We start from the raw sequence: 13,837 nt of genomic DNA, 5'->3' as shown, positions 1-13,837 counted from the left end.
TTAAGCATCAGAGACAGATTACGTCCACTGTGAAACTGCTAAAGCAAGCATGCATAAACACTGGCCACCACACAGTAACACTGAATGTAAAGAGTGTAAAATAAACACACACACTAGCGCTCAACCAATATGTTTCTTTCAGTGTCTGATGACTATACTACAGAAAGTGTGATGGCTGTGTGACACACACACAAAATAAACCCACAATCTCAACAAAGCTGCCAAATATTTGCCAATTAATATGCTTTCATTAAATATATGAGTTATATTTTGCCATAAACTATACTGTAAATTACTTTACAATTTGCAGATGAATATTTTAAACCAAGCATATATTTATATAAAGCACACAAAGTATACACTTATTTAAATCATAGATCAAAATCAAAATGCATAAACAGAGGGATGCGACATTTTAATTTTATATATATATTTTTTTCCATAATTTTCAATTAAAAGAATGATTGAAATGCTGTTATTATACATTTCTTTTAGTCAATATAAAATTACATAAAATGATCAGATTAATTTATAGTTAAATGATTTTAAACAACTTTTGTCATTTTATTTTATACAGATTATATACACATTTTTTTATATTTTAGATTATATACAGATTTATACATTTTAATTGTGTTTATTAATTTCAGTCCATTAATTACATTAATATACATTCTTAATATACATACATATACATATATACATATATATATATATATATATATATATATATATATATATATATATATATATATATATATATATATACCCACATCTCTATACACAAACACACGCATTTCTGTACTACTATTGTACTCAACACAATCAAGAATAAATATATTTACTTACAATTCTACATTGATTTTACCTCATTTAAGAGCTAGTACTGCAAAAAGAATCAGATTTAAATACAATATTTTGCCTTTAAATAAAAAAATTAAAAGAAATTATATGAATAAACAACTTCTAAACACAAAAAAGCCCCAAATACCTGAAAGATATCATAAAAAACAACAACAACTTATTCCTAGCCAGTACTGGTACGGTGTCCGAAGCAGGACAGGTCATGTTTGAACACTGATTAGACCGTCGAATCAGACAGCTGAATGTTTGCCGCACACACTCCACTGCAGCTCTGCGGAGGCAGGAAACTGCTGGGGGTGGATCTGTACCCAACAGGAAGTGAGAACAAAGTAGCTTTAAAGGTGGCTGCAAGCTCACACGCTGATGTCACCAGGGGGCTGTTGCATGCGCTCCGTCCCCTTTAGACTGAGCCTCCTTCCCAGAATGCCTGGGTCAGGAAGTGATGAACAGAAAGATGAGGAGGAGGACAGAGGGTGTGTCTGACCGTCCACTGGAGAATATCATACAGATATTACAGATTCCACATGCAGCTGCTAACCACTGGCTAACCACTGGCTCTCTGTACGCTACAACAATACAGATTTTAAACATTCAAAAGACTTGAAAAGAATCTTTAAGATTTTTAGACCCAATGAATGTTCATGACCTTTGAAAAAGGTTATAAAAAATTATATTCAAATTTCGATTTTAAATGGAACCATTTTGGAACCAACTGTAACTAGAAAAAAAAAGTATATTTACTACATAATTTTGACTAATCACATACGACCAAACTAGAGCTGTCAAACTAATAATCTAAATCTAAAATAAAAGTTTTCATTTACATAATGTGTGTTTATGGTGTATATTTATTATGTATGTATAAATACACACCCATACAGTATATATATTGAAAATATTTACATTATTTAGAGGTATAGATTTATGTTCATATAATTTATATTATATATAGATTTAATATAAAAAACTATTTTTCATAAATATATACATGCGTATTTATATATACACAAATACACACACATATATCAGGTGTAAAAAATATATTTTTTTTGATGCGATTAATCGTTTGACAGCACTAGACAAGTGTATGCAACAAGTGGGCGGGCAATATGCTAATGTTTAATGTTGAAGTCAACACTAAACGGCTGGGATTCATTTAAAAAATTACTCGTTTCAATGATTCAGAGTCTACTCTTTTTTTTTTTTTTTTGAGAGAGAGAGACAATGACTTTATACACCATATACTTTCAATTTATAACTGCAGGATGTTTTCGTTCACTTAGAGCTGTGTTACACACTGCATGAAAGGTCATTATCAAAAATCCATAACGGGGCACTTTTAAAAAAAAATTGACATGAAAAGCATGCTGCAGAAAACCTTTGATGGATGTGTGAGTGAATCTCATTAAAAAGTTCAAAAGCGCTAGATTTAATTACAACAAGTGCACAATTCATCTGAGAACATAAACCAGAAGTGCATTTTTTAGAGAGCTCAGCTGAAGTGTGGTGATCGAGACGAGTTCCTTCTGCTTTCTGCTGGCAGTCTGATTCAAATCCACAAGACCTTTGTGCCGAAAATTTCCATGCAAGTCCATTTTTGGGAAACTCTGAGAAACATCATGACATCTGATTATGACAGCCACTTGAAAACATCGTACTGTTGATGATCCTCAATCTGTCATAAGATTCAAACGATCCAAAATGCAAATGATACAACCTACAGTTACACTGGCTGCTTAAGGGAAGGTCGGTCAAGGTTTGTGGTTATAAATACGCAAAAAATGGGAAGTCCAAAGAGCTGAACAATTTAAGACTGTTCAAGTGGAAAGTAAACTAATGAGTGTTTTGCACAAGGAACATGTATGAGAATATAACTGCAATCAAAGCACCAGTATGGCAGTGGCAGTTTATATAGCTTGTGCCACAACAACAGCTACCAAATATATTACAGCACAGCCAAATAGTGCATCTTGACTTGTGCAGTCATAAGACATTCACAAAGGCAAGTTGAGCAATGTAATGTCATCATTGCACGTCTGCTTCAGAGAAGAGAACGAAATGTGGTCATCGTGATCAAAATCAAAAAGCCACTGTGACTCTGTTGCACATAAGTAAATACACCAAACATAAATGCCTGCCCTGATGTAAAATGATAAAACAAATATGGAAGATTTGACAGTTTAACATCCACACGAGGCTCATTGACAAAGACAAGAACCGAAAATGAGTTTCTCCAAGTCTGACAGTCAGCTTTTAGGTTCATTTTCAGCTATGGGATTACAAAAATCCATTTGGAAAGCAGCAAGTTATTCTTAGAAAAATCAGCTGGTTCCATGCAGAAGAGACAAAGGCTTTACACTTTTCAGCTTTGAAGCGATTAATGCCAAAGGGGGAAAAAGGGGGAGTTTGAACTCTCATCAGCAAAGCTACATGAAACGACTGAGATTACACGCAAAGCAAGATGACGGCCAAGAATCAAGAGTCAAGTTTGACATTGTCATGTAAATGATGGTGCGTATTCACTATGACTCATAATTAGCATAAACACAAGGGTTCTGTGGAAAGTAGTTCACTAATAATTGTTAAAGAATGGACTTATAAACTGAGGGCGACAACTATACACGTTTAAGGAAATCAGCTAACTGGTTGCTTACTATTGTTGTTATTGCGGAAAATAGAAATAAAACACTTTTAGATATCAATCTGCAAATGTGATTGACAGCAGTTGTGATCATCTTTGTTATCTCCTTTGAAGACATCTGGAGTAAAACAGCTCCATGTGCTGCGCATAACCCTTATAACACGTCTTAAAAAGCTAATATTACAGAAATTGTTTGCGTCCATGTTTCTAATGTATGGCTTGACGGAAATGGAAAATCACTATTGCTTTGCGATCAGTTTCCATAATAACTTCTCTATTCCATCCATGCACACATTAAAAATAATTTAGAGCGATCATTGCCATAAATGTGGTTACATGGTTGTGTAAACAGACACTTTTATCCAAAGTGAAAGATATTTATGATACATAAATGTGCCCGGATGCTATAATAAATAAATAAAAGCTATTTTTATTGTTTTTTTAAAATAATGTAAACATCTAAATGTACAAAGTTTAATTTTTTATTTTTTTATTTGACAAAAGCATTCTTTAACTGCTTGTGTTCTAACATTTATTCCATTTTAAATAATCAGAGTAACCATAATGCTGCTGGATGATACATCACAAATATTTAATTAACCTAAAACTTTAAATCAATATATTCCTTAGTCAATTAATAAATGCATAAAAAAAGAATAAAAAAGTAGGAGACACTTGGTGCAAACCTGATCTCATTAGGAGTGCTTAAAACTGCACAAAACCAGTTTACTATGGTTTCTGAAACCCTCACCTAAGACAACCTCACACCTTTAATTCCCACACTCAAAACCTTTCCCCCAAACACTTTATTCACTCTACGTCAGTTCCCTTTCAAGCATTCATAATTTAGAAGTTTGTGAAGGAAAACAACCTAAACCATCCAAAATAAATGACTAGACCGAACATTAAAACAAAGGGATGGCTGCCTGTAATGAAAGGACAGCTCTTTTCAATTATGGCTCACGGACAGACGGCCATATTAAACCTTCCGTGACGGTCTTATACACGAACACATTAACATTTCATTCTTTCCTGCCCTTAACCTCAGTGTTATTTTAAACATTAGCGCTTTCTGAGAACTGGCTTCGAGTTTTCAGCTTCAGTCCAAAGCCACTCAACGACTTCATATCCCAATCTTTCGCTTTTGCTAATGAATAGTTTAAAAGCAAGCTTGGCTTTCAACAAAAAACAGATTGAGAACTTCCATTAAGCCGAAGGAGGCGACTTTGCATTTCCCTTTATTACATTTTAAGACAGTCTAAGGGGAAGTGAGGAAAATCCAAACCGTGTTCCAGATACTAGTAATCGTACACGACGGTTTCCACTTAGTGAGAGCTTCTTTCTAAGAAGCTGATCAGTAATAACTGAACTTCAGTTTTAGCACTTAAGTGAAGAAGCTGTCGATAGCGTGGCATGTTTGACTGACTTCAGGGGGGTTTCTTAGAAACGTGCACCTGCAGCGTGAAACTGGGCTACGTCTCACGATCACATTAGAACTAAACGGTCTATATATTCTGTACACCCCAGCTCACACAGCAACCCGAAAATAAAAGGCTATGGTTAATTTGGGCCGAGAGGAATGGCAACATCACTGTAGTGTAGTTCAACATTTATTTAAAAAGTGCATATCTATCTACCCAGTCCAGGAAAACAACTGTGGCACACTTTGTTGAATTAGGTTTTTCTAATTGTACATAATTGATCAAATGCATCACCTAATTCACCAGAAAAGCTTAGTGGGGCATGAAATCCTTCCAACAAACAGCCGCCAGTCCTGACTCAACTAAAACTTAATGGAGCAAGACGCTTCCAACTGCTCCCCATTTCATCCTGCTCAAATACTGTAGAGGAAAAGACACTTCAATTAGAGGCGGTCACAGGGCCAAAGCCTCGCCAGCAGTTTGGAGAGCACCTCTATTGATCACAGATCTAATCAAAGGTAAAACCATTGAGCTGTTGCTGTCGTTGAAAAGAGTTTACACAAGCCTATCCTCATAAGTAACCTGACTGTGGCTTCTAAACCCCAAGAGCACAGTAGAAATCAATGTCTTTTAATCAACTATTACAAAACTGACTAGATAAATGGAAATCATCTAAACAATAAAAAGAAATGGTTATAAAAGTTAAAATATTGATTGACATTTCCAGCATTTTAAATCAAATCTGGACTAAAACAAAAGATTTACAATGTTTTGCATCGTCAGAATGTTGGTTAGTTAGTTACAAGCCAAAAATGTATTATAATTACCATTATCTTTATTAATGTGTATTATTATTATTGCTCATATTTTAGCTTGAGTCAGACCAATTCTCACTATTAACTATGACTTTTTCCTCAAACTTATAACTTGCTGATTATTAATGGCTCAGTTGAGGTATGGGGAAGGATTAAGGGAGCTAAAATATGTTCATGCAGAATAAGGCATTAATATGTGCTTTATAAGTACTAATAAACAGTCAAAATACTAGTAATATACATGCCAATTAGCAACTTAATTAGCAACTGAAAACAGGCCCCTCAACTAAAGTGTTACCTTATTATTAATATATAAAATTAATATATAAAATATACAAAAAAACTTTTTATCAACTGAAATGAGCGGTGACTTATATTCCAAAGCAACTGATATAATGCAATAACTGTCAAGCATGCAAATCATGTGTGAATTCTTTTTAAAGCACATTTCCCGCATGCCAGAAGTTTCAGTATCACTTGAAGTAATTTGCTTAGGCTTGGCGTTTATAAAAAAAAAAAAAAAAAATTCTTTAAAATGAACACTAACACACATTTAAATGATTTGCTTAAGTTAAAGGACCAAAAGTACTTCTTTATAATGTCTGCTAATGTTTTGTTTCATTTCAGTATTTTACATTATTTCTGAATGCAATAACACAATGTAACTCATACACAGTGGTTTTGCTTCTCTTTTGTTGAATTAAGCTGTAACAAACACCTCTGAAATGCTTTTTGCTTCATTACAAGGAGTTCAAAGAGCCAAAAAAGGAAATCAAATTCAAATCAAATATCAAAACCTGTTTCAGTTCATATTTGTGACGGCTGCAGCTCGACCTGCTCTCTACAGGAATGATGTGTTCAGGATGCTGCTGGCTTGAAGAGGGAACAGCCCCCACCTCCAGATCTAGGACACAGCAGAAAACTCCAGAACAGGTGGAAGACACCACAAGCCTGCTGCCATTTCCCTCGGAGGTGTTGATGATGAGCTACAGGCCGCCAAAAGCAGCCTGAAGCCCCGTTCAGACTAAAAAATACTAACATCACTGGAGTTGCTAGCAGACGTTCCTGCGTTAACCAAAGGTATCATATTTTAGCACTTTTATTTTGTGTAAAAAAAGACCCTCTGTGGTAAAAATCAAGATTTTTACATTGCCAGCTATAGCCAGCAATCCATGTGTGAATGAATCAGTCAAAACCATTGCCAAACCTATTCTCCTTAAAACTGCAGTGTACGGTCTAAAAAAATGTGGTTTAAAACATGTCACAAACATGCAACCAATCCCGTCAGCTTGTGTGGTGGAGATTTGATAGTGAAATGCAACATGGATTGTGTAACATTAGAGAAACATTAGCTGTTCATTAATATAGTCAAGCCAAAGACTACTGATATCTATTACATCCAACGTTGTAGATACGTAATACATAAAAAAATATAACTACTCTGAATCATCCACTTGTGTATCCACTTTCTTCTTCAGAATCAGTTTCTGGTTTAAATTACACACACAGACACGGCTGAATTGACCCAACATTACCACTTGCCACGGTACTGTTTTTACTACTTCAGTTAACTGAGTGAAAGTGGAGCAGATCTGAGCTGCTGTGATTGAGTGGAGGCGGGGTCTAATTTTCATATTCATACAAATGAGGTAAGGGTGCAGAGAAGCCAAAAACTTCAAAATATGCCATTTTGATTATAAAAGCTAAATCTTAAGGGATAAAATTGGTGATGTAGAGGGACTTTAAATATAAAGTTTCTAAAAGAAGGTGCCATAGAAGAACCTTTGAGTGATCTGTTCTTAAAAGAAACATTTTTCCATTTTTATTGTGAAGAAAGTTTCAATAAATCTAAGTAACTTTTTTCCCAACTACAACAAACCTTTTGTGCAATGGAAAGGTTCCAAGGATTTTAAAGGTTCTTAGTGGAACCACAGATGCCAGTAAAGATCCGATCATTAACGGTTTTTCATTTACTCAGCCTCATGTCGTCTCTAGGAGTTGCTTTCTTATGCTGAACATAAAAGATGATATTTTAAAGATTGCTGGTAATCAAACAGTTGGTGGTTGCCATTGACTTCCATAGTAGAAAAAAAAAAAGCTCAATACTAAACGACAGAATTTTCATTTTTGGGTGAACTATCCCTTTATCAGAACTTTCCGTCATTTATGAGACAATGCTTTCCAGCGATCCAGACATATTCGGTGTTTTTCTCAGCTTTTAGTTCAAAATCTTGCATTGTTAATTAAACTTGCCAACATTCAAAGATGAATATAAAAAAGAATGCATGTAGCTAGAATAAAACTTTTGTTTGTTTAAAAGCAGTGACTCTGTTCTTTCTTTTGACATACTGCACGTTCAGATATTTATACAGCAAGATATCCTAGAGGCCACGAAAATTGTGTAAATGATCAAAAATGCTGGCTATAGCTGGCAAATTTGTAAAAACTGGCAGGGAAAGAGTTATGTGCTCTAGTATTGTATGGAATAATGTACTAGTAAAATAACAATACCATAGTATAACATCATAAATTTCAGTAGCTGATCCATGTATTATAACAGTTGCATTTCATAAATGTCAAGAAAAGTGCAAATATTAAATAACAGGATGAGAAGATGAAAGCAGCTGTGTGTCATTAAAACCTCAAACAAACAGGACGTCACTGAATCCATTGACAATCACAGTTGCACTTCATCAGTTGTGCAAGACTGTTGTTGCTGCATATTTCTTGCCTGAGGTATCGATTTAATGCCACAAGCCAAATTGTTAGTGTCAATCCAACCCTAATTTGAACTCCATTTAGGAGCCGCCACGTCGCATTGCTGCTCATCTGCATTACACTGAACTCATCTTTGTGGAGGTTGAAAACCAGTGACTTCTGGTTGTTCTGTCAGTGCAAACCAAGGACAGTAAGAGTTATTTGTTTTTTTTAGATGAGTGTGTGTGCTGCTTCCCCCATTTACACTGACTTCATAGCAAAGCAGACAAGAACAGATGAACTGAGAGGGAAGCCTAGACTCTAATAGAGGACATGCTCAATTCAGCTCGACTAGAGGACGAGGGCAATGGAGCAGGGCCCTGTTAGATCACGTCTGTCTCTACAGACTCATCTCAAGGAAAACATCAGGAGAGAGAGAGAGAGAGAGAGACGGATGAAGCAGGAAAGCAAATGCAGGCTATTGATGGCAATGTAAATTGCGTCAGTCTATTATTACGGCATCAGCAAACTGTACTTTATTATAATTTCTGTGATTTTTTGACCTCACTTCTACAGCTAGGAGGCAAATGTTCCCGAGAGATACAACAAACAACGTCAAGAGCAAGTGACAGACATTAGCGAATGCGGCAGCTTTGTGAGGTCGTCAGAGGTTAAACACAGGGGACGCCGAAAAACGTTTAGTTATTCACCACCGAGAAACTGAAACTATGTGGAGGAATGAAATGAAACCTAAAAAAATGTGGCTGCAGCATCTGCAACCACTCATTAGTAACTGACTTCTGACCTGACCCATTTAAAATCCTCTTATATTATTTTTTGCCTGCAGTTTAACCCTTGATTACAGAACAAGCAATAGTGTTAACGATCATAACAATAAACCAAGTTTTTAAATTTATGCATTTAGCACACGCTTGACTTGACATTGCATTCAGGCTAACTATTTTATTATTATAATTTTATTTTTACATAACGTGTTCCCTGGGAATCGAACCCACAACCTTTTGTGCTGCTAACACAATGGTCTACCAATGAGCCACAGGAACACGGTTTCATTTCTGCTTTTAGGCCCAACAGGTCAATTCATTAGATGATGACAGCAAAGCATGTATTAGGAATAAACTGATAATATTTTAAAATATCTTCTGCTACCGTATTATATAAAAGTAATGATGGGTTATGTCAAATTGTTTAAATGGGTGCAATGTAAAATGATAAACCAGTATTAAACCTGCAGTAGGGAACTTTTGACGCTCTAGCGGTTAATAAACAGAACTGCTTGCGTCTCACGGAAGAACATCGTAGCCGGATCTACTTCTCTCTGCTTATGTCTATGAAGAATCACAGAGGTACTGGGTTACTCCACCGCGGTACCCCCGGAGCAATCTAAAATAGTCCGAATATAAACACTTATTATAGGTGCACCCTAGTGATTCAGGACAAGCAAAAAACACGGTTTGGAAAATGGATTCATGGTGTACTCGCTTATGTTCATTTTTCTACATTTTGAACACAAACAAAGTTACGGAGCGCAGCTCTGATTGGTTGTTTTTTGAATTTTTTCTTTTACAAAAGTTACCTACTGCAGCTTTAAATTATTGAATCAGTGTGAATCAGTGGCAATGAATCAGTATTAAATCATCAAGTGGAAAAGTGTGAATTGTTTAAACTATATTTAAAATTAGACATGTCTCAGTCATATCCCACCTTACATGTTTATTCTGACAATCAAAAATTTGAAAACTATTTACAAACTTAACATTACATTTATATATTTTAGTTTATATTTATATTATAGTCTATATTTAGAGCGGAGCTTATCAGTGCAAGCTTTAGCCCTGCTGTTTCACTTTGAATCACTCAGTACTGGACTAAAACCTCTTGGTTCCTTTCAGAAAAAATGCTCCTGGTTATTTCGAGTCTGGAGCATAATTACTCATTTAAGAGCTCTTCTGTCCCAGGGAGACGTGCACATAGCCACTGGCCGTTTTTCAACAGCAGCGCAAACTCTCCGCCCCATTTGTGTCAGCGGGACAACGACCCCTCGGGCAAACATTTTGACTCCATCTCCATCTCATCAAAGATGAGACAGCCAATAAACAGAGCAGTCCTGCTCAATCAGTCTCTACAGGGGAAATTAATAGTGAATAAAAAGGTCAATTCAAAAACGCTTGGCCTTTCAGCGACAGCTATCAAGCCAGTCAATGTTTATTCTGCAATATACTGCATGAGAAACAGCCACGGCTGTCCTTTTAGGGAAATCATTCCACTGGCCAATCATCTATCAAGCAAAACCAAAATAGAAAATTAAAATGAGTAGATACAACATGACTTTGCCTTACTAATAAGTACTTTAAAAGGACAAGTCAGGTTGTTCCTCTAATTGTGGCAGAAAGAAAAGCCCTCAAAAGCCCTTGATTTACAGCCAAAAATACTTCAGTGCCAATGTGTGACATCACCGTCATCAGCTCCTTAAAATCCAAAGAGGACCGTACTGAGACCTTTGGTGTCTTAAAGCATTGTTAAAAGCATGATAGTAGTATCGTAATGCGTAAGAATACATGCACTTACTCCTCCTGACTAATGGAGCAAAATTCATACACAAGAGGACAGCGTTTAAACCCACAGAGTGTGTGTGTGTGTGTGTGTGTGTGTGTGTGTGTGTGTATATGTACATAGACACACACACACACATGTATAAAATGTATACAAACTTTAAAATGTTATTTTATAGTAAAATTTAATAATACTAAAATAAAGCAATTAAGCGAGTATAAATTGCTTTAAATTATTTCAATATTTTAAGGTATATATTTTAATATTTCAAGGTATATATTACTTTTAAAATGACACTATAATTATATGTTATTATTTTCAGTAAAGACTACAACTGTGAAACTCTTTTGGCTCTTGCATCAGAACAGAAACCAAGACAAGATGACTGGAGCATGTTCACCACCGAAACCTCAGTCTGAAAAAAATAGGGCACGGTGATGAGGGTCAATCTAGCACTACACACCAACAGATAACTTCTGGGTTTTCTACATCACCACCGTTTCCAGATATGTTGATGTTATACGAGATGTTATATGTTCTACGTGACAGGCTGATAAGATCAAAGATAAAGGTTTTGAGAAGTTCTTTTAAAAAAAGACGTGAACTGCACATGTGCCAGCGACAGATTCTGTAGCTGCAGCCACTTTGCTTCAACGCAGACATCATCACCACACAAGAGACCTCAGAGCAGATGTACTAAAAACCCACTCAGAAGACCTCAGCAACTGCAAAGCATCACCTTGACAACCACCAAGAACCCTGCTGCACTGTGACTTCTGCATGGGAAGACACTCTCGAAATATAAATCTAGCTTCACATATAACGCTGACAGAGGATATTAAAGATAGCCTTTAGCACCTTTGATGACTTATGGTCCATTTTATTGCACGCTTTGAAGAATCACTTCCTCATGCAAACAGAAAAAGAACATTTTAACACCAACTAGGGATGCAATGATTATATATTTTTTTTTGGTATGATTGTTGTCTGAGAAATAATCACGATTTTACAATTATTACGGTATTACGATTGTTAATGTATAAAGTCACATGAAAACTCTTTACATGCGGCCTGAGAAAATCATGTTTATTATTTTGGTTTGTGAGATCGGAGATCGCGCTGCGCACACATACAAACATCCAGGAGGACACAAACTTGTTGTGAACCCTGCACCGTGACTTTTATTAATAAAATAGCTTTTGATACTGAATTGTTACATTATATTCCTCAGCAACGAGGGGGTAAATTCACTAAGTAACTAAACACGCTTGTAGAGAGACGAACTGACACGTTCACACACACACACCTCTCGCTATCGCTCTCCCGATTGAATAATTAATTATAGTAGCTAAATGTAATATCCAATTAATTCAAATAAATGTGATCTTACCGCACTATTTCATCTCTGTCTGATCTGAAGCAGGCAGAATGCTCCATAGCTTCGCATCAGTATTGCCTTCACGCCGTGCATTACAATAGTTTAAAGCGGTGTGTTCGCTCTTTAGCAGTTTTTACGGGAATATTTTAATGTCATTCTTGGTGAACCCAAAATAGTCCCACACTATCGACTTCAGTCTTTCTCTGATGAAAATAAAGGATCACTGTTCGATTCCTCTGTCATAGTTAATCTAGTGTGTGATAAACACAGCATTTTAAGCTGGTACGCCGCTAGTGTAACTTTGTTTTCATTTTGCGCAAATTCTCAGTAGTTTGGAGTAACGGAGGCTTTAAAACGGCACGGTTAATCGTGAAGCCGGTTAATCGCTGCATCCCTAGCACCAACTCTACAGAACTAGATGGAACGTACAGCGCTAAATATCTTGACAAGAACATGTGTAAATGGGCTCCTCTTGGTGCGTTTACATTAGACTGGAAAAAAAGCAGAAGGAATTGTGTTCGGCACACATTATCCAACACTATAATCTGTAATTAGGAAAAACATAAAAATCCCAGAGGACCAGACCAACACTATAATCCTGCCTGTTTTCCTCCACACCACTTCAGGACATGGTTCATTTAGTGCCTCTGCTGTCCCATCACAAAGACAAAGAGCTGATGATAATCTCAGCCGGTAATCAGATCAAAGGAATGATGCTGTTGACGTGTTTATGACAGGCTTATGCACACATGATGCATGAAAGATGCCCCTAAACACAACTGGAGAGATTAGAATGATTGTGTGAAAATCTCTGAACACTTGAGTACTGAAATGTTGCAATGCAGCTCAAAGAGGGACGGCTTGAACTCTTCCTTACAGAGAGAAGGAAAGATCGCAGTTTTACATAATCTGGACAGCGACATGCAGCTGTGAGGTCTGGCTAGATTAACATATGCTGTGCTTGAGATTCGCATTCAGCTGCAAGAGGAAAGAGAAAAGATGTGCTTGAGTAAACAGTTGTTCTGAGAACCTGCTTTTTGGATGGAAGAAACTGCAGTGATATCACGAAACAGATATTAGAAGTGAAGAAATAGTGACAGAATCTCTCTTAATGAGCAGGAACTCGCTCTTGATATCAGCAAATGGCTTTTTGTTCATTATTTCGTCACTCATGCCTACAAATGCTCTAAAATGCTTTTCAATTTCACAAGCTGAATGTCATAAACTCCTTCATGAAACGACAACAGTTTGGTGACAAGGTTGAGCAAACAAAAAGTTGCATTATTGTGACCAGTTATCGGCAAAAAAATCAAGAAAGTTTGTCAATGTGCACTTAAGTAATTTTCCAGATGCCTTTCAAAACAATGACGTAAAATTAAAAAGACAGATCACCCAAAAACGCAAATACTGCTATGATTTACTCACTCATGCCATTCCAAAACATGAC

General features: G+C 36.2%; 1 protein-coding gene across 2 annotated transcripts in view; it reads right to left on the bottom strand.

Annotated features, from left to right (window-relative positions):
• The window catches only part of LOC113046804 (growth factor receptor-bound protein 2-like), a 34,674-nt gene that overhangs the window by 18,440 nt on the left and 2,397 nt on the right, over positions 1 to 13,837 (bottom strand). The window lies entirely within an intron of this gene.

This window comes from Carassius auratus, chromosome 28, assembly GCF_003368295.1.
Source record: "Carassius auratus strain Wakin chromosome 28, ASM336829v1, whole genome shotgun sequence".
Classification (NCBI taxonomy): domain Eukaryota; kingdom Metazoa; phylum Chordata; class Actinopteri; order Cypriniformes; family Cyprinidae; genus Carassius; species Carassius auratus.
This window is presented reverse-complemented; position numbering and strand designations above follow the sequence as displayed.